The sequence below is a fragment of the Oxyura jamaicensis genome, chromosome 2, assembly GCF_011077185.1.
Source record: "Oxyura jamaicensis isolate SHBP4307 breed ruddy duck chromosome 2, BPBGC_Ojam_1.0, whole genome shotgun sequence".
In the NCBI taxonomy this organism is placed as follows: Eukaryota; Metazoa; Chordata; class Aves; order Anseriformes; family Anatidae; genus Oxyura; species Oxyura jamaicensis.
Window position 1 is genome coordinate 89827020 of NC_048894.1, and position 25217 is coordinate 89852236.

The 25217-nt window shown below is 38.5% G+C and overlaps 1 protein-coding gene across 1 annotated transcript in view; it reads right to left on the reverse strand.

Moving 5' to 3' along the window:
* GALNT1 (polypeptide N-acetylgalactosaminyltransferase 1) overlaps window positions 1–25217 on the reverse strand; it is an 83846-nt gene that overhangs the window by 51408 nt on the left and 7221 nt on the right. Inside the window, exons 2-3 of the mRNA XM_035317243.1 lie at window positions 22289–22296; window positions 9101–9275 (exon numbers count right to left, since the gene is read on the reverse strand). The gene's annotated coding sequence lies outside the window, so the exon portion shown is untranslated. The remainder of the gene's footprint in view (window positions 1–9100; window positions 9276–22288; window positions 22297–25217) is intronic.

A 25217-nucleotide genomic window follows, 5' to 3' on the forward strand; every position in this document is an offset into this window, starting at 1 on the left:
CAAGAAATATAGTTTACCTATTTAAGAAAGATGAAATATGTGAAAATTGATTTCCAACAAGGGTAAGGAAATGGAAGTGATCAAACACCAAATGGAGTAAGAACAACTGTGATTAACTAATCTAATAAAACTGGGGTGGCCTCTGTAATCCCTTCTGTAGCATTCTGAAACAACCACTTTGTGAAATTTTAAAGTGTGATAGCAGAAAAGTCTCATAGTAATGAATATAAGATATAATAACCAAATGACTTGAAACAGGCATAAATGCAAGAATATTCAAAAGGACAGCAAGTCGTCTAGGCATACAGTTTAATAACATATACTGTATATGTTATTAGACATATAATTTTTATATGTTTATGCATTTTTATAATGCATTAACAATTTTCTTTCTGAGAGTTATTTCTATTTAAGGTGAGGATGATGAGGACTAATACGGAAACTAATGTAGATAAGGTGATTGCAAGAAACGCTTTAAAGGTTTATAAAAAGACTTATTAGGCTGATGAGAATGCTGCTCGGACAATCTGGGGACAAACTATTGAGTAACCTTGGTCCTAGATCTAGATGGACAACCTTGACGCTTGTTGCTATTGAAAATAAGTGATGAGGTAGGAAGAGATATAATCTTGTGAATTGGAGTAAATGAATCAAGATGACATTTAATAAAATGTGTGCACTAGCATGTATTTTTGTATGAACCACAGTAACTCTGCTTTCAGCTGAAGTTTCAATAAAGGTAAGAGCCAAGGGTGACACTGAGAGCTGCCACTGTCACTCAGCCACATATAAAAGAGGAACAAGATTCTTGGATGTATCATGTAAACTATTCTCTTTCAATAAAAATAAACAAACAAACCAAACTTGACCAAACAAACATCAACAACAAACACCACTGTATAAGCACCAGTTATTTTGAAAGGGAAGGGAAGGAGACTTATGAACTCAGTAAAGTAGATGTTTCGAAGTAGAACCCAGTGGCTCTGTTAAGAGACCACTGCAGGGGACTGCACTCAATGACCCAGGCAATTCTTTCCCCTCTCAAGTCTTCCAGCCTGGAATTCTAAGAACAATTATGAACATAAGTGAAAAGCCCTATATCAATTGCTGCCAGTAGCAAAGCAGATGCTGAATCTTTGTCATACAGCTCCTCCATACCAGTTCAGTGTGGGATGTTTTATTTTTTTCTCGGTCATTTAAAATGGAAAAAAAACAGCACACTTGCACATAACCACACTTGTGGATTCCCCTAATACCAGACTCTCCCAACAGATGTTTTTTGAGAATCAAATAAAAGATTGTTTACAGAACTCCTCAAACTAAAGTCTTTGAAAGTCTTTCTTAAAGTTACTTCTTTTCCCCATGCCAACAGGTATTTGTTAGACTGACTTCAAGAAAGCTCCATCTTGCTTACAGGAAGAAACTGCAATAGGCAAGGTTTCAAAGGACTGCATGAACAATATTTTAATCAGATAAAAGTTCAAAACCAATTTATTCAACTTTTGGAGCTGCATTCTTTTCTACAACAAATTTTGCTACACCAGAAAAAGAAGAATAGACCCAATTGGGAGACAAAATATTCCCTATCAGAACATTCCTGTAAATATTACAAGAGCTCAAGAGGATTGCTAGAATTTGGAAATCAAGAATGCAATAAAAGTACAAAGACTACTGCTGTCATACGAACAGCTGAGATTCGCTAGACTCCTATGATTTTAAAGTAGCTTTCAAATGACTGAGCCAACAATTGCTCTAATTTTTCTGTCTGCTCTCCAGGTTGAAGGAAAATTAACTAAAAATAGACAGATTTATTCAGGAACCCTTCAGACATTTCCATTCTCTCCTCAACTGCTTTGTGATTTAAAATGTACTTCTATTATGCCTAGTGAACAATCAGTATACATTACTTCATACACCAATCCTACACCAAAAAAAAAAAATTACACATATAAATCTTTTTACAGTACAGCTTCAAGCATCAGGAGTACATAATTAGTCCAATTTAATTACAACACATAACAACTTGAATACAAAGATCTATAATACCTTGCAGCTAATAACAGTAACTTTCTGCATAGGCATTCAGCTATTAGGTATTACAGTACTGGCAGGTAAATTCAAACCACCATCATTCAAATCTTTTCCTTCCTAGGTTGAACGCAGCCTGTCCTGACAGCTACAGAATAGGCAATCCTTTTAGGAAAGCAGATTTATAAGCCAATAGACAGTTGTTTCTTTTCCTGCAACAACCGCAGCCTTAAATTGGGCTACTGACAGCTCAGATGCTAACAAAGAGAAAACATCCCTCGTCAGAGCCATAGCTACTTCACATGCACACTCTGGGAGGGCTACTGAGTGCACTTGACTTAGAGTAACAACCAGTCTGAGAATACAGGCAGTATTTTCATCAGTGAGTACTGCAGGCAGCATGAAGACAATAAGTAATTCACGAGTGAAAAGCTTTTGTTAGCAGCAGCAGCAAGTGAGGATTTTCATGTCAGCGCCAGGAACGCACAAAGCTCATAAATCCCTGACACACACCAATCAATGCCTGAAGATGCGTCAGTAAGATTTATCTACCTGTCTGAGCCTTCTGCTCCCCTTTACCTAGTACTTGGCTTTTCCAGTACAGCAGCGCTCCTTCCCATCAGCATCCAAGAGCTATAAACTGACTCCAACCTTTGAGAAATCACTAAAGAGCTGCAGTGAATGGTATTCCAACCCCAAAACTGCAGAACTAAAAGCGGAAAATCCAGTTCCAATCAGCACAGGTGTTCCAGGTGACCACCTCCGTTTCCTCAGGACAATGAATCTTGTCATGTGGGCTACAGAGCTTGCAAGTTTACCATTAGTCAGAAGAAAGAATTATTTTAAAGTAATTTTAGTTTCACTATCAGAGACAAATGCAGGCTCCAAGGTTCTTTGAAGAAAAAAGCTTCACTATCCAAAACTGGTTATACAAAGCTGTAGTCTCACAGTAGTAGGCAGAGATGAGGCCATTAGTATATTCACCATTTGCTGTCTGCTACAGGAGTTTGTAAACTCTTCTACCTATTTTAGATCCTCAGATTTTTGACATGATGTAACACAGCATGAAGGCTTCTAGCCAAAAGCATCACTTGGTCTTACAAGGTGTACGTTCACTAAGACCAAAATCATGCAAGCTCTCAAGAATTTCTAAGAATCAAGAAATAGAGTCACACATTCCAAAGTGACTATTTTAAATCATCTGACAGGTGCAAGATGAGCTATAAAGTAGAATTATCTAGCTGACAGGACTTTTTTAAAGCTGAAATTCCTGCTTGAAAAGTGAGATTTTCTATTGAAAACAATCTTCTTTAAGAAATCACATGCACAAGATTAGACTGCACAGCAAGAAAAAACACAGAAAGCTGTTCCATATTCTCAATGCTGATATCTTCCATTTTCCTTTACATTGTTTCTGCAGTGTGGAAAAATCAAATTTTATTCTTTTTTTTTTTAAAAAGAAAAAAGTTGTACGTTAAAGGATCAATCTGAAAATTCAGTTTCTACCAGCTGAGACTGAACTAAAGTGAATACTCTCCTCTTCAATAGATCACTCTTCGTACAGATGTGTCAAATACTCAACAATTTTCTGCAGATTTTCTTCAGTCTGCAGATGTCAACAGTTGCAAATGTCAGGTAATATTCACTTCTGAAGTATTATGAGGAAATATGCAGAGATTCTTCTTGACACTGACAAACACAAAGCAGGGTGTTATTTATTCTATATTCTGCTATTAAGATAGAAGTTACAAGGGAAGAAAACTAAGCACCTAACTCAGCTGTTGGCAGTGAAGAATCACGAATTTCAAGGGGAAATTTTTGACTACTCTCAGGTCAGAAGAACTCACTGTCACCAAGCTAGTTATACATTTCTAAAAGATGGTCAAAGACTTAAGCAGACTATGAACAATCAAGTGAACAAATCTTTTACAAGACCTTAAAATCACCCTCGTATTTTAAGAGAAAGTGTTAAATCTTACAAGACAAGTCTCAAATGTTTTAAAGTATCCAGCCTCCATAAAGCTTACGATTATTTAGATATGTATCGAAAACAAAGCTGGAGTGGAATAAATTTGTTCATTAATTCTTCAAAAGCTTTTAAAGATAGCATAAAATTACATTGGCAAATGGTCATTAAAGATGAATCACTAATGGCCAAGAATTTGAGTGAAAGAAAAGCAGAATCAACTGATTAAGAGAAAAGATTATTGAGGAGGTTTCTGGAAAGATGGGGTAAAATGCAGAGAACAGAACAGTGTCTTTATGTGACTAACTGTAGAAACCTTTCACCCTGAAAAGTTTATATTGTAGACTAATAATCCCAAAGGGGAACCTGAAAAGATACAAAATATACTTGAACACTTTCCCTCTGCATGCAATATTCGTGGAAAATACACAAGAATCCGCAAGTGTTATAATATAAATGAAGATCTGCAAACAATAAAGAAAAATTGATGTTACACATAGGGTCAACAGTGTTGATTCTAGAGAAGCTAGTTGAATTCTGCTTAGAGTAACTGCAGAACTTACTAACAAATCATATGCACACATATCAAGTTAAGAAGTGATTAATAGTATAGCGCAAGTGACTAGGCATCAGGATTTAAAGAATTAGGAGATATAATTTGCCAAAAAACCAATCATTTAAAATACAATAGATTAGATTATCTTAAATAAAATGAAGAACGGTACAGAATTCAAATGTTTTGTTAACATTTTACTTTCCACCCTTATAACAATGATACCAGATATACTCTAACAAAACAAAACAAAAAACAACAACAACAACAACAAAAACTACACATTTATGCCTAGAAAAAACACCAGAATTCTAACAAAAAGTAGTTCAGCAGTTTTGCAGGGCTGAACATTTTTTCTGAAATATAGAGAAAACAGTTCTCCATACAAGAGAAAACATCTGAAGAAAAATTTTTAAAGATTTTTTTTTCTTTCTCTAAAGATAACCTGATCAGATATGGAGGAAAAAAAAAAAAAAAAAAAAAGCAGCTATCATTGTCCAGTTTCATGATAGATTCATGAAATCCTTGCAGTGTTTCTCACTAAGCCTGTTATACTTTGCTACATCCACACACAAATATAAATTCTATGTAGAAAGCAAATGGCTGTACTTATGCAGACAGGCCATACAGCTTTTAAGCATATATTAACACACGGAAATCAATTTTCACATCATAAAGCTGTCCACTCAGCAGGTAACTTCTGCTGACAGAAACTATTTTGTACTTATTTTACAAGCACAGTACTGCACTAAGGTTAAGATTCTTCTCATCTGCCCTTCCTGTTCCCTCTTATTCATAGTTGCTTTAAATTTAATTTCTCCTAATTCTGTCTTCCCAGATATCTCTGGCAACACACAGCATGATATTTCTCCGGATTAAGTTCTTCATTTCCCCTGTCAACCCAAGAGGCTGTGCACGTGGTGTAAAAAGAACAGCCACAAGATTTTTTCCAAGGACTCATGAAATTGTCCATGGAATGTCTGTCTCTGAAGTAAGCAATCTTTGTATCTTGAGGTTCTACCTCGGATAGTTAAACAAGGAAGGAACCGTCAGAGGAAAAGCAAAACAGGCAGATTGATAACGCAGAGTTATGGAAAGCCTTTAAAATTCAGAATCATTTGTAAACCTGGACAAGCAAAGAAGAAACTGAAAGGGAGAAGTGGTTGAATAGTTTCCAAACACCCTGATATAGCAGTGTTCAGGACTAGAGTCCTAGATACCTTTTTGTCCCTGTGACACCCTCATCTTCAGCACAGGAACTGACATTTCTACAGGACTGGAGCTTAAACTCCAGAATTCAGACTTCAGGTGAACAGAACAGGCTTATATGCTGAAGCACTTGTGATCCGTAACAGTACAAAGGAGTTTGTTGAAGTATCAGCACTGTCCATTTTGAACTGTTGCAAAAGCTACTTTAAAGTCTGGGGACATTCACAACAAGTCTACTCTTCCTTTCCTTTCCTCTGGATTTTCTCCGCGGACATTCAAGCAAACCTACCCTTAACTCTCAGGCAGGCAGAAGCACTAACCATCGCTATTTCATGCGAGCTGACACTCTCCCTTCCCCAGTGCTCTTCCACCTTTATCTCCTAGGTTGCTACCATACAAAAAAGTACAAAGATAACAGGCAAAACAGAGTCCGGATGAAAAAGTGGCCTTCTGTTGCTGCCAGAACCAAAACTGTTTAACGTGAGAAAGAGGAAGGGGGAAGGGGAAGAAAGGAGTTTAGATGCCCCCCATCTAAGAAATATACAGCTGCCCATATGATTCAAAAAGCCCTAACCACAGAGTATTCACCTATCCACTAAATACCCCTTTCTGCAAGGGTTTAAATAGATAATTTTAAATGATGAAAGCTCATAAATTACCAAGCAGGCATAGCTTCTGTGTTCCCTTAAGTAGAAGGGAGAGAACTTGCTTTAGGCCAGGTCATATGCTAATGTTAATAAATCAACCAGTTTTTACTTTAGTAGTCCCTACAAACATGAACATGCAAAGAGCTAAACTGGTAGACAAAAAAAAAAAAAAAAGGCCCAACAGAATAGCCGTGAAGACTGACAGAAGCTTGATGGCAAATAAGAGGCAATGTATGGCCAACCAGCAGCGTCAAAGCACTTTTAACTGGGGAATACAGAGACTACACAGGAAAAAAAACAGACTAAGGAGGACAAGAAATCCAGCCTAGTAATTCCATCGTGAACTGCTTTGTCTTTCCTCCTCCAGCCAGCCTGATTTATTAGATAACCTTGGGAAAAAAAAATAGACAGCAAGATTTCATTTGCTGGTCTTTCCAGACAAGCTAAATGCTGACTACACTGAAGACTTTTCTTAGACATCTCCAATACCACTGTAAAAAATTTAAACCTCTTTATATTCATTAGAGCAGTATTTCCAAATAATTAATAAAAAATATCCACTAGTTAAACTTGATTTACTGAAATTTAAAAACATGAAGGATTAATGTTGAGAACAAGAACACGCTGCATTTAAAAATCAGACAAGTATGACAAAAAAAAAAATGTATTTTTTCATTTTCAGAATGAACATTCTTCTGCACTCTGGACACCCCATCATAAAAAGCATACCATTGTTGATGAGGGAAAATGTAACAAGAAAGAAAGAGGTCTACATTAAATGTGGATGTTATATTTAAAGAAACTCTTGGGTAGCAGCATCAGGTAATTCCAATCGCATTTGCGGAGGAAATTCCAGTTTGGAAATCGAAAGGTTAAACAGATCCACTGAGCAGACTTTCTGACTTTTATTTCATCAAAAAATACAAAAAAAAAGTTAGCATTCAAGGTCACAACTGATTGAAAATGGAAATGTTGAGTTTTAAAGAAAATAGCAGATCTGATTTGTTAACTGCTTCAAAAATATGTTTTTTTGTTGTTGTTATTTTTAAACAGGAATAAACCCCTCCTATTTTGAACTCCTTTGAGAAAGGAAGTGCTAGAAAAAATTTTGCTAGTGCAAAAAGTTAATTTTGATGTAAATCTGGGAAAATATTTAAACAAAGCCATTTTCAGAGGCTTTGAAGACAACTACATCTTCAGCATTCTGTAATTTTTCTCGTATTTCTGATTTTTTTGTCTTAATTGTCCAGAATAAAAAGAGCAGATTCACTCACATGTTAAATTTCAAGACTTATTTCAAGTAAGTTGTTGATACTCCATCTTTTCTCTCATCATAGCATGCCCACCAACAAACACATATGCAACAACACAACAAAGTCAATCAAGGAACTGACACAACAGAAGAATGACCAAAGAACGCAGACTGATCGAGTATCTCCCACCAGCAGCAACTTCCACTCCTATCTGTTACCCAGCTGAACACACCATTAGAGCCAACAACCACAGAACGAGTGACTAGGCTACAGGGAAAGAAACAGCGGTGAAGACACCACTTGAGACACATAAGCAATAAATCCAGAGATGAAAAACATACTCTTTTTTATGCTAAATTTTTATTCTGTGTAGTTGCTAATGTTCAACAGTATTAGGTAGTAACTTTGGACAGATCTTTCCCTCTCTTCTGAAGTGATGACTCTTTAAGGCATACTTTTTACGTGTTAAGAACACATGCCAGATTATGGTATTTTTAAGTTGTGTGGAAAAGGATCCACTTAGACCTGAAACGGGGACTTTTCCTTTTAGCCCCCACTGAATCTGAACTTCAAAGTTGGCCCAGGTAAGTTCTTCAGGCTGTCTGTGAAAATTACCTTTATGAAAGGCACTGACAGGTTTGCAGGAAGAAAAAAAAATCAAGGTGAAACAAATAAGCACTAAACGTTAATATCAAGGATAGCAAATGGAAAACATTTGATGCACTAAATACAAGTCAACCAGTTCATTTTTTCTGCCAAGGAAACAGAGCTGTCTTATCACAGTTTTGCTTGTTTATTCTTTTAAACGTTGGTTCTTCATCTTGTTTCAATTGAGATTTAAAAAGCAGTAGCAAGAGGGAAACGCACATAGACAGAAGGACTGGCAAGAACATAGCACATAAATGCTGCATTGGGCAGGTGGCAATTGCACAGCTGTACTTTAATAAGTCATCTCTTGTACAAGGATGCTTTAAGGAAAACTGTGCTTATGTAGAAAAAAAACACAACAACAAACAAACAAAAACAGGTTTAGTTGCTGTTCACAGAGAAGTGTGTTTCTGTTAGAAGCTACAGCACAGGAGTTCTGTGTCTGGAGGACTGATCTGAATGCTGGCTCAGTGGCCTAGATTGCTTTTCAAGATGATACCCCATACTGTGGGAGTAGAGTTTAAGAGAACTAAAAATGGGGTGCTTTACTCACTTGGACATGGAATTTTCCTCTACCAGCAAACAACTGCAGTCACTGATAAATTAGGTTTGTGCAAATATCTAAAAGGATTAACGGGTTCAGACAACTGAATGGGTCCACCAGGACCCTGAATGAACAGAACTAAGGAATATGGAACAGCAAATTAGCAGCATACATGCATTCTCTAAGGTTCACCCCAAGCAGAAAAACCTGACCAAAGTGTAAAAAAAATCCTGCATTACATTTTGCACTAACCTCCTCTGCAGGTTTACAGCCATCTGGATGGTCCACAAGCACTGGTGGTGAAATCCCACTGCATTGCTGTAGAGCACCCGTGGTAGGAACCATAGAGCAACAGACTGGTCTAGGCCATTCTGCCATCAACATAGAAGCCACAGAGGTCTTCCATCCACAATGTCTTAAGGCTGTCCTAAAAGGAGAACAGAAATTCAGATAAGTTCCAAATTCAATTCTGGCAAAGCCTGAGGTGAAAGGGGAAGGTCGGGAAAGTTTCCCAACTATTTAAGACTTCAAAATCCTGAATTCTGTGCAAGGTAGAAGGAGCCAAAAGATTGCTGCTAAAAAGAGCCTGTGAGGAAAACAACATATGCAGAGTAGAGTAGAGAGGTAGAACAAGTCATCAACATTTTGTAGCCTTTCAGATGATATGATTTGAGTAGGAGGACTGCCTGTCCTCCTAAATAAGCAGTTATCTATTTTTGAGTTCTATATATGTCGCCCTCTATCCAATCATGAGCACTTAGCACAACAAACTGGGAACTGTTCTCAATAAGGCTAGAAAACAGCCTCTTCATGGCACACATTCACATGAGCAGCTCTCTAGAAGATCATTCTTTTGGGCTACATTTTTCCATATATATTTTAGTTTACAGATGTATTTTCCCACATTCTTTCATCTCTCACCCACAATTTAAACATTAGCATTCATAATGACAGCCTGGGGGGAAAGCGTTATTAAACTAACACAGACGCGATGCTTAAGAACTGATGATTTTTCAAATCTAAAAATGTGACACCTGAAAAATGATCTCTGAGGCTTTCCAAGCGTTAGCTGTTAAAATTTTAGCAACATCGCATGAAGCAATTCTTTCAAATCTCTTCCTTTACTTGGTTTATGCACCAACACCTGAAGGAAATTCTAAGGAGCTGAAAAGGAAACAAAACATCTTAACAGAGGCAAGAAAGCAGATTTTTCAATTTTTAATACAAGAGCAACTTGCCTACACTTAGGTAATACTAGCCACGTATTATGAGCTTATCTGTATTTGCTGTATTATATGTGAACATAAACTCGAATAACTTAGTATCTGTTTAAACTGATCATTTTCTGTATTCCCAGCCCAGATGAAAAAACAGGTACAACAGAAAAGAAATAAAGATGCTATAAGCACTACGATAACATAACAGCATGGATGAAATATATGGTAAGGAAAGATAAGATTGGCAGTGAAAGAAAAGATGTTTGTCAACTGCTTATTCCAAAACAAATTATTACTTTATGTGCCTCAATATAGGGATAACTATAATACTTGACAGTTTCCCATTTTTTTGCATATCAAAGAAGAAAAGGAAAATGTATCAACTCATAATTTTTGCTGCATTTCAGAATAAATTACCACAATATTGGTACTATTCCTATTCTATCTGCATGCATTAAGCAGATCTACATTCACAGAAGTAGCTTGCAGTCTGAGTTTTAAAAGAACTGATTCCAGATCTCCCAGAAGTAAAAAGAGTATCAATAATCCTTTTAAAAAATAAACAAAGTTCAAAGAGCCAGATTCACAAGATGGCACAAGGCACGCCGCACAGGACACCGAACATCAATAACAACTGGTACCTTTCTGAAAGCATTTGCTTTAAGAGATCATGGCATAAATCCCAAGAGACTTAACCATCTTTGTTAAAGCAAATTAGTCACAGCCTTCAAGAAGGTTAAATACAAAGACTAGGTTCTACATATCACTGTAATACATGCCCTGGTGTCAGTTAGGACAGTTATTTTCCCTCCTAGTAGCTGGTAGGGTGCTATGTTTTGGATTAGGATGAGAAGAGTGCTGATAACATGCTGATGTTTTAATTGCTGCAGAGCAGTGCTTACACCAAGCCAAGGACTTTTCAGCTTCTCGCCCTGTCCTGCCAGCGGGCAGGCTGGGGGTGCAGCAAGAGCTGGGAGGGGACAGACCCAGGACAGCTGACCCAAACTGGCCAAAGGGGTGTTCCATACCATCTGACGGCACGCTGAACAATATATAGGGGTGGCTGGCCAGGGTGGGGGGCTGGCTGCTCGGGGTTGGGCTGGGCATCGGTCAGCGGGTGGTGAGCAATTGCATTGTGCATCACTTGTTTGTACATATTATTATTATTTCCTGTCTTAATAAACTGTCTTTATCTCAACTCACAGGCTTCGCTTTCCCATTTCTCTCCCCCATCCCAGAGAGGGAGGGGGGAGGGTGAGCGAACGGCTGGGTGGTGTTTAGCTGCCGGCCGGGTTAAACCACAACATATACAACACAAAAATCGGTGTCACTCACAATAAGTTAGCTTTTTTATATCATTTCTTTTTCAGTAAAACTCAGCTGCCTTACACAGGTGGAGAATATGATCCATTCTTAAAGATGGGGGAACTGGGAAGAGATATTACCTGCTGTCGATTACTGGATAAGCAGTCAGCCGTGCTGGGATCAAGTTTCCTCTCTGGTCAAAAGTTTTAACCTAAGTATTTATCCTTATGTCTAACTGTTTAGATGAACATTCATGTTTTAGGGACATGGCTGATTTATATATTTCTTCAGAGGATCTTGAGATGACACGCTCTTTGTTCAGTGCTGTCCAATACCAGCCCATCAATAACTGGACAAAAACAGCTCTTATAAAACAAGCAAGCAAACAAGAAGCTAGCAATGAAAGCAGAACACGCAAAGAATGGGTTGTTGCTGTCATTACTAAGCACAGCACACCTACCAGGGCAAATGTTTGCCTTTTTGCAGCGAACTTCCCCATGCTTAAAAGCTTAGTTTCCCTTGATCTTCTTGAGTTAAAAAAATACCAATTCAATCATTCCTTCTGCACGTTATCTTTTCTAAATCTCCCGTCATTACCTTCAGTCTCCTGAGGCAAATTAACTGTGCCTCCAATCTTCCTCTAGTACAATGCCCAAAACTGATACAGCACTTTAACCTTACAACGAACTTCAGAGCAGAAGACTCAACTATACACATCCTACAGATTATACCACTCTATATTTGTGCTAATATACATACACACCTCTCCTGAGCAACATGGTGTTGTTACCACTCATTCAATTGTTAATCCATGGGTTATCCTAGACTGGGGTAGATAATGGGGTGGCAGGAACTACTTCAACAGTTGTTTCCCATCTTCTACTTTTATGTTATTTTTACCTAAAACTGAAACAGTTCACTTATTCTACTAAACCACATCCTATTCTTTCAGGCCATCTTTCCAACACTCGAGATTCTTCTGAATTGTCATCTTGACTTCAGATGTACCCAAATTTATTCCCAAAGGCCAGTTCTCAGATTTCATTATCCAGTTCACACACAAGAACAATGAGCTGAAAGAACTACATAAACCCCCACAGAAAATCCTTTCCCCCCTCTGAAAGCGAACCACTGAAAAAGAACGCTGGCTACTGCTAACCAAATGATGTTACACACATCCTAAAATAGCCCTTTTTTATCTAGGCCATGCTTCCTTAGCTTGCTCTGTAGGAGTATCACATGTGGCTTTCTCCAGTCCACAAGCTTCCTGTTGTAGAGGAAGTTAGATTGGTTTGATCATGTGTCTCTGAGACTCACAATAAGGCTTCCAAGTTTGCTTCCCCAAACTGCACATGCAAAGAGCAGACTGTCTTACCTGCCACTACACCTCTTCCCTTTGTTTCTGGATTTTCCAATACGTTCTGTCGAGAACAAAAATTAAGGCACAGTAGTACTAGCTGATGATTTTCTCATGGTTCAGGCTCAAAACAAAAGTAATCTAAGCCAGAAATGCATAAAAAGAAACCAAGCTGAAAAGCTGCACTGTGACTTTCCATTTCCTTGATGTAAAACCTAAGTAACCCAGAAAAGAGTCACAACCTATACACACTGTTGACATAGGCAGGCAAATGGCTTAGGAGACATGGAAGCGAGAATACAGAGGTAAGCAAAAAGAATAAAGCACCTACTGCCACAGCAGTCACGAGTACTGACGCTAGGATTACCCGTAAGCACACGTTTTCAATGCTCTGTACCATGTTATACTGCTACACAATTCAAACTGAAGACTTCTTTCTCTTCAAAATGTGCTTAAAAGCAGTCTACAGAATAAAATTAAGTTTTTGGAGCTGGGATGTTAGAATCTGGAAAGATGGCACCCAAGCAGCTTTTGCCTGTAAGAAGTTTGCATATGAGGTCCAAGTATTTCACAGAATGAAAATTAGATAAGGATGACTCATGGCAGAGATCTTCCTTACCAGTCATGTTTACTGCCCTGTTTTATACCCCATTACTGTTTTATACCCCATTACTACCAGCTAAACCTTCTGTCATAACGTGCACTAGACCCTCTGCAGAAAAGCCAGGGCACCCACTGGAAAGGGCACCCATTGTGGAAGAAAGGTTTTTCTGGCAACAAAACCTGGCATGTCAGGGAATCCAGTACTTGGAGCTTTTATTTAAGCCTCAACAAATTTCAGCCAGACGTTTCAATGTGCTGGCCTGATTCAGACAGCAGAAGGCACAGTGTTTGCAGACCACAACAAATAGTTGTCTCCCATTCAAGCATCTATACTGAACAGCGTCAATATTTGCATTACTATTATTCAGAAAACATTAACTGTGCCAGAAGGAAGTTAATAACAGCAACAATCATGCAGAGCTACTTCTGCACAATGAGATGTCTGTTCCTGTCACTCGTTATCCCACTTTCACCTCTTCCTAAATACGCATCACTAAAAAAAAAGTCACTCCATTATCTTTGCAGTCTGTACAGTCAATTTCTGTTTATTCAGTGACACTTCTCCCCACCCCTCAAAAAAATAAAAAAATAAATATCACAGCTGCCATAAAGAATGTAACCAAGTCTATTTTGTCAGCTTATTTTTCTACAAGTTCAGGCCAGTGGCACAGCTCTGCATGGAGTCAGAAATACTAGAGCAAGGGAGTGAAAATGAAAGTACAAAAAGAGAAAAATTATTAGCATGCCATGAAAATCCTGAGAGGGACCAGATTTATAACACTGAGAAAATTGCATCTTCTACCTGTTGGTCTTGAAGTGACCAACAATACAGATAAAACCAGAACGTACAGCACAAACGTCATAGTTTAGTTCCATAACTCTCCATGGCTTTATCTTACATAGAAAGATGGCAAGGAAAATAATCAGCTGAATGAGCCTTTCTTAGTGAAGACAACACAAGCATTTACTTTGCATGCAGTTTGTCAGAAAAAAAAGTTAAGATTCAGAGGCATCATTTAAATTACAATCAACAAATCACAAATACTGGTATGTTTTCAGGAGATATAAAGCACATACTGCTATCATGCTACCTCCCCCAAACGCGTAAGAAATTGGCAAGGTAACAAAGTCGTTTTAATCAGGCTGATATCTGAAGCGTATGCCCTTACTTCTCTTGGCCATCCTTTGTAGGTTGGCCACCAGCAAAGCAAGAATTTGGGCAAGCATAGCCGCACAGAGCGCAGCACCGCCTTCCTCTCACAGGCCTCCTGCCTTCTTCTGTTGTCTGGGGACACTGACTCAAAGCAACACAAGCCAACCCACAGATTCTTCTCTAAGTAAATATTATTTTTTAGAAGTCAACTGTAAAATACTCCCCCATCCCCAGTCAGGACTAGAGCAAAGCTCATTTTCACTCTGCTGAGAGTAATATGCTCCTGGAAAGCGCAAAGAAGAGAAAAAAAAAATATGCCAGACAATCTACTGTTCTCAGCATTAAGGCATCTGCTATCACATTCACTATCATTACTAGCAAATCTCTTGGGAAATACTTTTTTCTTAACTGCAACAGTACCCAATCAGAATTGCACAACCCTTAGAAGATAAAAGGTATCTTTCAAAACCTCACAACTGCTCTCCAAAAACCCCGAATTACTTGCACGTCAGGAGAAGCGCTGCAGCCTGTGAAGATGACGGAAGACTTTCTCAACTCTCAGGATACAAAAAGGCGAGCACAGCAATGAGCATAACCAGTTTGTTTTGATAGCATTAACGTATATTAGCCTGAAGCACGAGCCTGGAGCATCAATGGCCCGGGCCCGCCTGCTCTCAGTAGGACCATCAACAAAGAGCTGTGTGTTGACTGCCGGGAGCTGGCAGACACCCCCTGCACCTTTTCTTCAGCCACCAGGAAACACTACCCGCATTGTTCCACCAGCATGCAAAACAACCAGCCCGGATTCGTATGGAGGACGTGAGCCACAGAGCAAAACGCAACAGGCACCTCTCTGCCCCTCCAGCTGACAAAGCGGCCGCTATGACGGGCCGGAGGAGTGAAGAAGTAAGATTTACAGTGCAACTGCAGTAAGGGATAAGATTTACAGTACAACCACACACTTTCTGGGTTTTTGGTTTGTTTTGGTGGTGATGGTGTTTTGTTTGGTTGTTGTTTTTTTTTTTTTTTTTTAAGAGTCAGTAATTCAGTTTTTCAGTGATATTTCTGTTGTAATGGGCTACTGAAAACTTAACTAAGCTGCGCTTACCTCCCCAGATCTCCGCCTCCTTACGCCATTCAGCAGCGGTTTCAGCACTGGTCTTGTCCTCTCTCTCCCCCTGGTTGTTTTTGAGAGCTCAGGTGGAACCGGCAGCAGGCAGCACACTTCTGGTGTACCAGCCACTGACTGCACCTCGCTGGCAACTCTTTCACCACAAGAGTCACACGCAGCTCAGGAGGCACCAGATAAATATCATTTGTGTAACAACCCAAGAAGTCCTCTTCCGGGAGGAAAAAAAAAAAAAAGCCAGTAAAGCCAGAATGGCAATGGCATTAAACCAAGCAGCAGCAACGAGGCAGAACCTCAACCCCTCCCTGCATGCCAGCTGTATTAAAATCACTCACGGCTGACCTCGCAAGTGACCAGCAAAATTGTGTGTCCTGTGGTGATCAATGCTCTGTGCAACACTCAGCAGAGCTTCAAGAAAGCCGTGTGCTCTACCCTCAGGTAGAATAACCAACCAAATAATTTGTAACATCTTGCATTCTGATCTGATCCAATTAAAAAACACACAAACAAAACCAACAGAATAAAAGCTTACAGGGGAATGATGTGGGAGAACAGTTTTGGAAAAAAAAATGTACTCTAGTTGTTCTCATACCCAAATTCTCCACTTCCACTGATTATTTTTTTAAATAGAACTAGAGAGAATGAGGTAACTACAAACATTTCCTGTCACGTCAGGGATGACCGGAAGGATGCAAAATTACAGAAGTTCAAATATGTCACAATATGCTGCTTAAAAGATCACAGCCTCGGCCTTCCATAGACCAAGAAGTCATCTTGCGTTAGCAACAGACAATAATGGGATAATAAAATTATATCAACTCTATCTTATCAGTAGGGAAAGGGAACTACAGAGCTGTTCTACTTCTAACCAAAAGCTTATTTTTCCAAAATCCTCCCCCCATCCGATTGTAGTGTAGACTGCAGCACACTAATGAAAGCAAAAAAGAGTGGGAGGGGAAGATATCTGAGCAAGACCCTAAGACTTAGCACTCACAACAATCAGCACTTGAGATAAATCGACTACTAATCTTGTACAAGCAAATGTCAGATTTACACAGTGCTTCTCGACATTTACAAAGGATCTCAGTAATGTAATATTTTCTCATGAAGATAATAAACAGAGCGCTAAGTGGTATAAAGTCCCCAATGTAAAGCCACTGCTGACTGTCTGCTTAGATGCTGAGAAATCATTGCCCCCAGCACACAGGCATAAAAGTCACTACTTTCTATTCAGCTTTGTACCTTAATTGCAAAAGAAATATTAATAGTAGAGAGTGCTCATTCTCAACTATATAATTTATGGCTGTATACAGAGCTAAGAAAGGCTGTTTACATATTTACTAACTTAGGAACTAAATCTAACCATAAAAAACTCGTATATTAAATAGGAAGCATTCTCTTGCAAGATGTAATTAGCAATTGTTAATCAAAGAGGAAAAGGAGAAAACAGTATTCTTGTCCACAAGCTTTTATGAAGCCCTAAATTATCACACGTTGGAGCATTAATATTTCCATTACATACTGGGGGACTAGGGTCAGCTGTTTAAGAGGTGAACAAGCAGATCATAACTCCGAAGTCCAAAATAACATACTGTTTATTATAAGGACTTTAATTCAAGGAAGCTTACAGAACATAAAAGTAGACCTTAAAAAAATAAAATAAAACTTAGCACAGAACACAGAAATAATATCTAGAATCTCCACTACAAAAAAAAAAGTCTGGGCTGTGGATCCAGCTCTTTGAAAAGACTGATGCTTCAGCGAAACAATTTGTGGGAGGGAAATCCATGGGAGTGGAGAAGGAATGGTTTGCTGCCTTCTGTCAGATTTTAAAAATTTCAGTAGGACCGTCTGTCAGTGTCAACAGCAGTCTACATGCCCTAAAACAACAAACTGCTTAAGTGAGCATATGTCTTCATACACATAAATACTAACCCTCCCACAGCAACTCTAGTTTTGGGTATCTTCATCTGTCTCCCAGCAAAGCTCTGCTGCCTGCAACGGGATCGGAAATTTGGCTGAGCTGACAAATGACTATCATTCCTCATTTGCAAGAGCAGGGAGATCACTTTAAAAATGTTCCTCCGTTCTTCTAAGCGCAGGCAGGCAGACAAACATTTTCTGGCTTCAGGTGAGATAATGGTCCCCATTTCAGGAAGTTGTGTTTACCACAAAGGAACACAGGAAGCGTTACGTTATCAAGTTTCAGAAACAATGGATTCACTCAGTAATACTGAGCAGAGCTTCTTTCTCGTCCTTTTCTATAAAATCAGTAGCACGTAGTAGAAACAGAATACTTATTTACACTGTCATAATAAGGATGAGGAAACTGTAACAACAAAGCAGTGAATTTGCTCTCCTTAAAAAACAAACAAAAAAAACAAAACCAAAAAAAAAGCAAGCAAACAAACAAACAAACAAAAAACAACAACAAAAAACCACTGCTCTTTCAATGTAGCCTTTGGCAACACAGCAATGCAGGATATAGTTTCCCAAATCATGCTGCAAATCTTAAGGTTTCTTCCTAGAAATACCCTGTTTCACTTAGCTTACTAGTTGCTGAGCCAGGCAGCCAGCTGTTTGCAGTGCATTTTTGTTTTACACACACAAACCCAGAAGATATTTCAGTATCCAGGAAGGAAGGCGTGCAGTTTATATACACATCATGCCTAAAATTAAGTTAAAAAAAAAAAAAAAAAAAAAAAGAAAGACTGAAAATCAGCAGTGCAGCTCAAGGAAAGCACTGTAACGTCCTGCAGTCCCTAACCATTTGTTTATTATCTCCACACTGCTTCCTCCTTTCTAAAAACACCACCTCTGGATACAGGTTAAAGGTAGTTTAACATGGAAATGAACTGTAATCCAGAAACATCTACAATATCTTTCCCTTCCTTAAGCCTGTATGGTGACAGAGTGGCCATGTTCACTTCGCTGTTCACTTGGAACGTGTTGCCCAGGGAGGTGGTGGAGTCACCATCCCTGGGGGTGTTCAAGGAAAGGTTGGACGTGGTGCTTCGGGACATGGTTTAGTGGGTGGCATTGCTGGTAGGGTGATGGTTGGACCAGGTGATCTTTGAGGGCTTTTCCAACCTGAATGGTTCTATAATTCAGCAGCAGTGCCGAACTGACATGCTCATGAAGCAACAACATGTATCTTCAGTTTTGCGATTTCCCACTGTTTTTTCACTAAATTTCAGCATGCTTGTTACTAGGTAATTCTCTCTTCTCTAAATGTTTCTTTCTTCAGTTATTCCGTACCTGACCTCCATCTTGTTTCAGACACTCTTCAGCAGCTGCTGTGGGCGAGGAAGGCTGTGAATTGCATCCTAAGAGCGTGAGGGAAGCATTATTAATCTGATACCTGGTAGACTGCTTCAGGGTCTGAGAAACTTCCCCTGTTGGCAATCTTCATCAACTATTCCGACAACTTCAGCCATTTAGCATTTTCCGTAACTGGAAAGACATCAGTTTTATCAACACCCACTTCACTAAAACACCTGGGCTTGTTCAAGGGTAAGGAATGATTTTGGTTTAAATGTTCTAGAAAGGGATTAAACAGGATCCCTTCCATATAGAAGCCTGTCCTAGGGTACAGCAAATGTTAGGTTGTAATATGAATGCAGAATGTTTAAGTTTAAAATCAACCGCTAAAAATAAAGATACTAAAGCTAAAATAACCAGCATCTCAACTAGGATAGGTACCTGTTATTTTTTTAAGGAAAGACAAGGACAGTGAGAACTACGACTTCCACAGAAATAAGATCTGAATGTTTTATTTGATAAGTAGGTACGTTCTGCTACAGAACACCTCAGCTAGCAGAACCCAAGTTATAAACAAACTCTAAGTAAAAAGATGAATTAAATATCATCATTTCACCAATGCCCTAATGCACCTTTCATACTCAAGGGAAAATGGCATACAGGCTGGAAATTTCCATTCTGTTTTTCATGCTAATTCAACAATATTCTGCTTATCAAGAACAAACAAAGCAAATGAGATTGCAAAAGACTGAAATTCAGTGATATCTTCAGCACATGTATGAGACAGAAAACTACAATTATTGAGAGAACATGCACGTTTAGCTTCTTACGTAATTACCTTGTCTGTCTGGTTTCGACTAACGTGATTTTTTGCTACGGAGACATCATCTCTTTTCCAAATAGATCACCTCTCTCACCCATCTCCTCAAAGATGATTCCAACCTACCCCAGGGCTATAACGATGTGCCCCGTGCTGTAAATGAAAGCTGATGCCATGATGCCTATCCAACGTTGTACTGGAGTATAAAAGTTCCTCACATTTTTTGCAAAGATCCCACTGATATTTTCCTGAAAATCACAGTCCACCATCTTTGGCCAGAATTACATCAAGTTCTCTACCATTTAGAGTGATTACTTCAACTTTTTGTTACATTTCCACAAAGCACAAGTAAGCACTAAAAGGAAACTTAGTCCTCCAGTGAGTAAATTTTGGACTTTTGTCAGAGAGACAGGAGGGGTGAGAAAGGAGGTCAAATAGATTTTTTCTACCTGACATTGACCAGACAGGTTAATTATACCAGTCAAAATTTTCATCTGCCAACAGGGAGATTCTCCCCACTGCCTACACATCTACAGTCTCTTAATAGTTTGGGGATTTACAAATTCTCTTTTAGTAATTAGTTTGCTACACAAGTATTGCTGTTGCTATTTGACAAAACAGCATGATGTACTGTTTAGCCATTTAAGTACTTTTGGTATACTCCAGAGCAGGAGATTCATATTTTTTTTTCTTTCAGTTCTTCTGTTTCCTCCTCTGACTGGTTTTCTGCTGCCCACCTCCTGTTCACTTGCAGTTGGAGCCCCCACTGCATGCATGCCTGAAGGCAAAGCATGGACTAGAGGAGACTCTCCAGTGCTATTAGTAGCTGTAGTAAATTAAGATGACGAGAAGGGGTTCTCGTCATTGCTTCTTTCACATTGCTCAGTGCAGTTGTCCAAGGAAGCCTGGCTTTAGTCTCATCAGTGGGATCTTCTACCAGAATCCGTACTTCAAAGCTGTTGAGATGCTACCAAAGTCTGCAATACCGATTTATCCCCACCCCAACCTCTTTTAATCATTAAAAGATTCTTGACAGCCTCAAACTTCTATTCAAGGCAATCTACTGTTGCTTTTTTTTTCTTGAAATAGCTTTCAACAAGCACTGTTTTTTTTTTTTTTTGTTTGTTTGTTTTTTAAACCGGAGTTCTAGCATTTGACCATTTACAGCTTGCATATTCACTGTAATTATCACAAGCTGAGGAGGAGCCAACAGACCAGTATTTCAGTATCCTGGGATCCTGACATATACTTTATAAAGCGCTGAAAAGGATGTTAACAACCCACAACCACTACCAGAATGGAGGGAAGTTTGGATGTAACAGAATGTATTGTTACATATAATTTAGACATTTTTGTTGATACAAAAAACAATCCCTGTTAGGTAAATCAACATATACACAGATTTCAGATATCATCAGTAACAAATGACTAATAACTTAAAAAACACCTTAAGACAACCTATGCTTTTTCCTATGATTTGCTTATTTCATGGCTTGAAACTACCAGCTCTTTTGATGACAATCTTTTTGATGGCAAGGAAGTTGTTATGTTATGTAGTATATGTAGAAATAGCTGAGAATTCAGGTAGAAACAGAAAGTAAGAACATTTAAAAATATGCCCACTCTTATATTAAAATTGGATTTCTCAATACCAAAGAAGCCCTTTAAAATCCCATCATTTAGGTGCATTCTTTCAGTAAAGTGAGAGAACGTTATAAACAGTTAAACTATTATTTGTAATATGGGCTGGTAAGTGTTCCCTAATAGTTTCTGGGACACTGATGTGCAGAACATTCACCTACCAGAGAAACTAGTTCATAATTAAATATCTAATAATTGAATTTAAGAAAGTCTGAGCAGTTTCTTTATTTTCTCATACCTCCTTTCTGTGCAAATAGCTCCCACAGTTAAAAAGAACACCTCAGTTCTCCTAATGCTGTAAGGTATCCAGTTTAATTTTAATGGAGAAAATACTAGTACAAAGACGGTGAATTGAGCTTCAAACATTTCTTTTCCTTGTGGTATTCAGAAAGCAAATAATCTAGGTTATCACGATCCCTAACTGCATCACCTTATGTTCACGTATGAGCAGTACATTAACCTTCTCTTCATCTTGCTGCAGTCTGCTTTCCTACCTTTTTTTTTTTCCTTTCAAAAGAAGAACAGGAGATAGCGTACCCACCAAATAGCCAGGTTATACACCAATTACCTCTTCAAAGAGCAAATTCCATTTAAAAATGTACATCTTCAGTAAATTCAGGTTTAAAGGTTCATAAACAAACTATGGAAGCTTTGTGTTGGGGAGAAGGAACAGGACCAACTATTCATTAAAGCAAGCAAAGTGGGTTAACTTGTAGCACTGTGACCTTCTAAAAAAGTTCCCTGTAGCAACAGCTGGCTGGCCCTTTTACAAAAAATTAAAAGGACCAGCTGCAAAAAGAGCAGCAGCATGCTGAAAAGTACCTTATGGAATGCTGATGCTTAGAAATAAATTAGTGTATCCACAAGCAGCTCTTGCTAAAACAAGCTATCCTGCCATGTTAAACGCAGAATTAGTGACCTGATCTCCCACAGACTGCAGCCACCAGTGATAACCTCAGCGCCTTGATGCTGGCCCTTGTGAGCTCTTCCTCCATTCCACAGCTCCCCAAACCTCTGTTCCCCACATGATGCTATCATCTCTTTCCTGTGTCACTTAATTACCAGCTTGGCAGGAGGTACCACATGCTATGGTTTGTTCCAAGGTTTACACGTGCCATCTGGTCAGTCAAAACAAAACAAAAAATCGGTGAACTTGCAGACCAGAAAAGAACAGGCAACTGTTGAGCTCACCCTACGGCCTCCGTAGAGAGCATGAACTGTGGTTTTCTTCTGCTGAAGCACCAATTTTCTTCAAACCTCTGTAATATAAACCTTTAGTATTCAAAAAATACTAAAACGTAATATTTTAGTCACATGATATGACTAAAAGTACCCTAACAAATTGGGGGTGAGGGGACAGCCCACAGTGATGGAGGACCAAAGGTGAACAGAGCAGATCACACAGTATCAAATGGCTTTGGCACAAGCAGAGTTGCCATTTTAATGCTGTGCTGGGCCAAGCATTCAATTAAAAACACCATTTGTTTTTACAACAAGGAGTATCACCAAGCATGAAGTTACCATATTTGACGTGATGAGAAAACAGAGAAACTGCAGGCAAAGACCAGAAGTCCAGTCAATGCTGGTACAGAGCTAGGGAAATGCCCTTTCCATCACTTGAGGGCTGTGTATTTGATCCATTTAGGTATGCCAAAGCAAGTACCTTCACATTTTTACAAATATCCTTTAAAACTTTTTTTTTTTCCTGTAATTCTCCTCTCTCCTGAAAGTACCAAGGCACTTTCTCCAGAAACCTTTACTTACAGCAGATAAACATTTTCAGATGCACACTTTTAAGATAGTCAGAAGCATCTTCATATTTATTTTCCTAACCTATATGCAGTTGACTCTCTAAATTTTGGTGTTTTTTTTTTTTCTCCAGTAACATTCTTCTATAAGCATTCAAGCTTTTATTTATAAAAACTTCATTCCCTCTCTTCCTTGGAACAAATATCCCTTTTGGAAAAGGAAGATAATGATTCAACAACTATTTACATGAGACTGGCTAAACTTTCTCCTTCTTGTGCCTGAAAGTGACTGCTCAGCCCACAACAAGTTTCATGATGCCAAAGCAGTAGTTGTAGTTGATTTCAATTTACTTCAAGTGATACTGGTCATCACTTTTCCCTTAAGTGAGTATTGGCTTCCTCTCCTGGCATATCTTTGCTTATCTTTTATGTAATGGCTTAATACATTGTTAAGACACAAAAGAACTCATTAAGTCATTCAAAATACACTGAAATATCTCCAGTAAATTAAATCATGTCAAGAACTCACATACAAAGGAAAATAAGGCATTTTCTGAACACTCTCCAAGGACTACCGGTATAGTAAAACAGACATTCTCCGTAACTTGACTTTAAGGTAATTTTCTTTCTTTCTCCCCACTGAAAAACTCAAGTCATTCTAAAAAAGTGATGATTTTTCCAAAAAAAAAAAAAAAAAAAAAAAAAAAAGAATGAGCTCAGTTTCAGATAGCCAGGTCTAAGATGCGTAAAGCTAGATACAAAAACTATACCACCATTTTTATTATTTTGACTTCTTTCAGATACATTTTTCCGCTGCCAATCTTGAATCCACATCTTTCTGAATAAAAATTAGTGATACATCCAACCACACATTACAGACCCATACAAATGGAAGAAGTGGAGAAATAACTTATGGAAAACTGAAACTGTTAAGCTGGTATGCCACAACAGTAATTGATAAGAGCTGTTTTAAACTACCAATTAGCCAGCACGGGTTACAAATGTTGGACGCAGCAGCAAGCAGCCTCTTAGAATAACAAGAAATTGTTCTTGTTTCTGCTCCATAGAAAGAGATTGCACAGCTCATCCCAGCAGACGGAAGTGGTAGTGAATCATAATTTCATTAGCCTCCACAACAAAAGATGGTTTGATTATAAGAAATTAGTCATCATGTATATTTACAGCCTCAATGTTGGAAATTCAGCGATGAAGATCCCAAGGTCAAACATTTGATTTAGAAATCAGTGCCTGACTCGCATGCTATTGAAGTCTGGGCTCTTCTGCATGGAAGTGGCAATACAGAAAGCCTGTTCGTTTAAATAAACATCCCATTGTGGTTTCTTTGTTTAAAAACACTAGTAATCCAAACTAGTGGATTAGTGAAGACTAGTGACTGCAGCTCAGCACTGTTCATTAACTCTAGCACAAAGAATATGAGGTATGCTGCAAAAAATAAAAGGCATTGTTTTCCTGGCAGAAGTTGAGATGTTTTACGACATTTTCAACAAAGAGGCAAATGTGGTTAAAACAAAAGTCTCTAGATGTCTTTCAAATATACATAACACTCATGAAATGTAGAGGAAGCATTGTTTCAGCCCTGAGTTCTTACTGTGTTTGGAAAAGCACAATTTGGGGAAAAAAGGAATAGCCATGAAAGTCTAACGCTGTGTAAGAAAGCTTCGATATAATCCAGAGCAAGAAAATTACATATTATTGTACTTCTGTGAATCAGATCACAGCTGAGACTGGGACAATTGGTTTCTCTCACACAGCAGATTTCAAGCATTAACTGGTTGCAGCAAAGTGATTAGTTTCCCTGGACATGGGAAGACAAAATAGAGGATGTGATTTGACAACTCTGCAAAATTCAAAGGGAACTAAAAGAAAGCAACATTATGGGGTTGCTTTCTAAAAAGACTTAACACATTTTCTGCAGTAGTCTGTTGGCACTGCTGGGCAGTCTCAGTACAAATTCTGCCTCATTCTTTAAACTAACATTTTTCTGCAAGTATTTCAACTAGAAACATACAAACGATTTTAGAATTGATAAAATATTAATGCAGTTCCTAGCAATTCAATGCATCTATTCACAGCTGAACATCAAACACAGATTTTAGAGCATGTAAAACCCATAA